This window comes from Peromyscus californicus, unplaced genomic scaffold, assembly GCF_007827085.1.
Source record: "Peromyscus californicus insignis strain IS unplaced genomic scaffold, ASM782708v3 Scaffold_10__1_contigs__length_136768540, whole genome shotgun sequence".
In the NCBI taxonomy this organism is placed as follows: domain Eukaryota; kingdom Metazoa; phylum Chordata; class Mammalia; order Rodentia; family Cricetidae; genus Peromyscus; species Peromyscus californicus.
Genome location: NW_026294391.1, coordinates 84,424,449 through 84,429,795, shown reverse-complemented (window position 1 = coordinate 84,429,795; position 5,347 = coordinate 84,424,449). Strand labels below are relative to the sequence as shown.

Below are 5,347 nucleotides of genomic sequence, written 5' to 3'. Positions count from 1 at the left end.
ATGAGGAATGGAAGTGAGTTTGATGCTCATAGACCTGCATATCCAAATAAATATTGGTTGAGTTATGAGGTTTTTCATCTTCAATTCAGTGCCCCTCATTTGCCGACTCATATTTAATATGGCTTTTTACCATTGGTATTACTCAAAACTTCTCAATGAAGTGGATGCTAATTTTCCATACTGACTTATAATTCTTTACAATACCTCTTGGAAGTTGGAATCATAAACTCTTTGCAAGAGTGAAAGGGTTCAGGACACTAAAATGAAACAGAAAAAATGAACTTAAAGTTTTCATTTTTTTTTTAATGTTTGAAAGGGCTCCTATAACTCTTTGGATAGTGACAGCACTTTAAAAATTTTATAGACCAACTGTCTACTTCTGCTGAGTCTCCAAAATGCAAGCATTTATAACCTTGAGATTGGTTTTGTAGTTGGCAGTAAATTTTGCTCCTGTGGTTCATTATCAATGTCAGAATAGAATCTTGAACTTTGAGTATCAGATCAAACAAAACCGATAGAAACATTGATAATGTTTTACTCCAGTTCCTTTGAGATCAACTCAGTTATGTTACTATAATTTACTCTCAAGTCAGGGAATCCTCCCTTTGTCTTTACGTTAATTGCTGACACACACATGTGCGTAGAGGGTGACACACACATGTGCATAGGGTGTGAGTTTTACTTGTTTACATTTCCTTTTTCATCAAAGACAGGTCACAATTTGCTCTAACAACAGTGCAGAGGGAACTTTTCTCTCTACATGACGTCTTCTTAACCAGATCTTTTCTCCTAGAGTAGCCACTGATTAGATGGCTAGATGGGCACATCTAGCCCATCTTTGATCACCCTGACCCCACTTTTCAGAGATGGGCATAGACTCTGGGGTTTGGATTTTCATATACTATGAAAACTCACGAAGGGGGACCTTCAGCTCTCCTTATGTCTTGTCCATGAAAGAATCTGGGAAGACATTGCACCTAGTGACTGGTCCTGTTTATGCCAGTGACTCCACTGAGCATTGGAGTTAATCACCCTAAATACACAGGACTTTACAACAAACTTCCAACTACTGTCTCTCTACCAGGCTTCCTCTGACAACCCAGTTGTTGTTGTTTTGGCTTTTGTACAGACCTGCTTTATCCAAAAGAATACTGTGAAGTATAGTGCCCCTCTATGGCCAGCTTCTCTCCCAGGTACCCATCCCTCCGAGGCCAGACATCCAGTGTATTTAAATAGGCTTGGGTCATTTTACAGCTCATTTCCTTCTTCTTGTATCTTGCTCAAGTTCTGCCTCCTCATGACTCATACTTATGCCATCAATTTCTCAGTTTTCATCCAAAAATATCTTCCTGTGTTTTCTCTGGGACTTCTGACGTCTGTTTTTATCCCTAGGCTCCTAATGAATGTCCTGGACATAGCTGAGATTTTGCTCAATAAATTCAAGTGCCTTTCATCAGTGCCACTACAGGAATCTTGCTGGTTCTTAGCTGGAGAAGCAGGACAGAAATTCTGCATGTAGTATTTATTTTACATCTTTAGTCCTACAGTTGGATAGTGATCGGTTGCTAGTAGATTTCTATTAGTTAATTATCAGCTTATATCCTTATTTCTAAACAACTTGGGGAGGGGGTTACTATGGTTCTTAGGAATTTATTTTTCATTGCTATCGGTCTTCTTTTTTAAAAGTAATAAATGATGGCAAATATACGACCAGTTTCCTTAAGCTGTTTAGAAAATGGTCAGTTGGTAGAGTGCTTGCCGGACAAGCATGAGCAGCTGAGTTGAATCCCCGGAACCCACATTTTAAAGCTGAGCATGGTGGGATGCTCTCGTAATCCCAGCCCCAAAGAGGTAAAGCAGAGACAGGCAGCTCCTTGGGGTCCCTGGCCAGCCAGCCCAGTCTGCTTCATTTTGAGGACCAGTGAGAGACCCTGTCGCAAGGGAACGATGGAAAGCATTCAAAGAATGACACCCAAGATGAGGTTCCCCTCTGGTCTCCACACAGGAGGTGAACACACACACTACATAAATGCACACAAGCACACACACATAAGCACTCACACACACATATAGAAAATGGTAGATTTTTTTTTTTGGGGGGGTTTTTCGAGACAGGGTTTCTCTGTGTAGCTTTGCGCCTTTCCTGGAACTCACTTGGTAGCCCAGGCTGGCCTCGAACTCACAGAGATCTGCCTGGCTCTGCCTCCCGAGTGCTGGGATTAAAGGCGTGCGCCACCACCGCCCGGCCCAGGTAGATTTTTTAATTGCATTCTCTGTTCTCCCCCAAGTCCTTCATCATGTGTTCCCTGCCATCCTGCATGCTGTTTTTCTCTTGCATAGGCCCTTTCTCTCACAAGAAAGCAGGGCATTTTGACGAGACTGATTTAATGCAGCTGTTGTGCAACAGCTGCTCCAGATGTCAGTGCCGAATGTCAGAAGACTGGTTTTTATTACTGAGCTATGTACATAGCAGCCATCCGTAACACTCACCCTATCCTTGACCCTTTCTTCCAGAGAACAGACCAGCTTTTCTCTTAACATTTTCCACTTTCAATGTCTGTGGTTAGTAAGTCGCTACTTTTCAAGGACTCTTTATCCAGGCAGCTAGCTTCACATTGGAAAATCTTACGTGAGGTTTCCCCCACCACTTGCATCTTGATGAGACCACGTGCACTGCTCCTGCATCTGATTTCCATAGTCTGGAGAAGTTGTACTTCTGGATCTCTTATTTCATTTTTGGAAGCAATGTGAATTTTTGAAAATATCTTTCAGTACACTTTACATTCTCACCAAGGTAAGGTGTAACTCTTTTAACATGTCACATATAATTTATCAGGAAACACACTATCATCTAGAGTGAATAGAACCAAAAATGAACTTGCAGTATACTGAGTGTGTTGCACATTATAAAACATAGGATTTTTATTTAAAAACTTTAGCCAGGTGGTGGTGGCACACTCCTTTAATCCCAGCACTCGGGAGGCAGAGCCAGAGTGAGTTCCAGGAAAGGCGCAAAGCTACACAGAGAAACCCTGTCTTGAAAACCAAAACAAACAAACAAAAAAACTTTAATGACTTCTGATGACAATATATCATCACATTTCAAATTTGTATTATACAAATAGCATCTTTCATTAAAGACAATTTAGGAAATCTGAAAACAAAAAAAGGTTCAAATCTCTCATTCTGAATTCAAGTTTAAAACAGTAAATATCATTGTTATATATGAATTACTAATATGTAATGTAATAATACAAATACAATAATATATAACATAATTTATGTTTCACAGCTGGGCATAGTGGTGAATGCCTTTAATCCGAGTACTCAGGAGGCCAAGCCACCCTGATCTACAGAGCAAGTTCTAGGACTGCCAGGACTACCCAGAGAAACCTTGTCTTCAAACAAAACAAAACAATAAACTTATGTTTTTCACTAATTTGGGGGTGTTTGTGTAGCTCTAAATATTATTTTACAAAATAATGACAACTTGGTTATGAAAAGCTTTCCCTACTTAGTATATCTTGAACACATTATTTATATTTTTTTATTTGATTGATTGATTGATTGATTGATTGATTGGTTTTTCGAGACAGGGTTTCTCTGTGTAGCTTTGCGCCTTTCCTGGATCTTGCTCTGTAGACCAGGCTGGCCTCGAACTCACAAAGATCTGCCTGCTCTGCCTCCCGAGTGCTGGGATTAAAGGCATGCGCCACTACCGTTCGGCGAGCACATTATTTTTAATTAATGAAAATTTCTTCCTGGGACTTTAGATGCTGGGGTGTTTTGTTGTTTTACAGCACTGCACTGAAATAGATCTATCCTTCGTTACATGGAGAGATTTTATCATTCCTGCTTTTTCACTATTTTTTTCTAATATTTCACTATCCCAGATTTCCAGTGTTATATTTATTACTACAGTTAATTTTTATGCACATATATTTTTGTTTAAAAATAGGATTCTTAAGGATAATTTTCTACAAGCACAATACCTGAATCATGTAGTGTAAATATATATTGTAAATATTTGAATGTAGCATATCATGCCAATCTATCTTCTAGACAAAAATATTCAGCATTTTACATGCCTTTCACACAATATAAAAATGTCTTGCCAATATTTTGCCAAATCCTTCATGGTGCTGGGAGTCAATTATATTTCTCATCTTTGTCTGATAACCATGAAAAGTAATTTTATTTTCATTTATGCTTTTTAAGTTATTAACGTCATTATACAGCTCTTTATTGATTTTTTTCTCTAAATGTTTTGTTCAAAGTGTAGTCCTTATCCAGGATGAAATGTTATGCAGCTGTAAAGAAAACTGCGAAGTAGTTGGAGAAAGTGACTGCTGCTATCCAGCCGCGTGCTTTATGGACCATGTGCGTCTATGTGCATCTGCAATACTTGAAATGCAAATGTAAGGAGACTTGACCCTCTAAGCACTAGGCTAGATTCACTTCTGGATGAGGATGAATTTTCAACAAATTGGAGTAAGCATGTAGTCGGTCGTTGGGGCTGGAAAGCCATATGGTTCATCTAGTTCATCACTGAAACTGAACTGAGCTCTTAGACACTGAATCAGAAAAGGTAGTATGAATTTCCCTAAATACTTCTCAGAATGGAGTTCCAATTGCCAAAGAGAGGATGTGATGGCATCTTTTGCTGATGTTGGGTGGGTAGTCATACAGGAAGAAGAGTGATCAATAAGATTTGTGGCAGAGGTTAGGCCCAAGTCTTCCCTTGAGGAAGGTTTTCCTTGCTTTGAGAAGCTCACACAGGCATGTTTCCTCAACAAATTTGTTTCAGGAAGAAGCTTTTCTGAAAACAGTAACACTGACAAACAAGGAAGCCTCGCAGAAAATCTCTACACTTGAAAATGAACTTGCTGCCCTCCAAACTCAAATTGCCAAAATTATGACCCTACAGGAGCTACAGAGTCAGAGTACAAGCAACTTGGACTCTACCACATTGATTACCTTAATACCACCTCCTCCCTTATGACCCCTGCTTCCACCCCCACCGCTCCCTCTACTGGGGCTCCACCCAAGTGTGTTTCCTGTTTATCTGATAAAAAAGTGAAGAGAACAAAACCTCAAATATGCTAGAGATCTTAACGACAGTGTAAAGCCTCTATCAGCCAAGAGGTCAGAACAAAATGTAAAGCACAGGCCAGGGGATGCTACTGACCCTGCTGCCCTCGTGGCAGAGGCTCCAAAAAAAATAAAAAGAAAAGATTACTTATCAGTATCCAAGCAACACATTATTAGAGCAAAATATTTGAGCTGGAAATACTTTGAGCAGGACTTACATATGTTCTCAAACTGTTTTGGAGCTGAGCTTGCATAG

The 5,347-nt window shown here is 39.6% G+C and overlaps 1 pseudogene; it reads left to right on the top strand.

The window, feature by feature from the left end:
• Nucleotides 1-5,347, top strand: LOC128117126 (mitochondrial fission regulator 1-like; annotated as a pseudogene).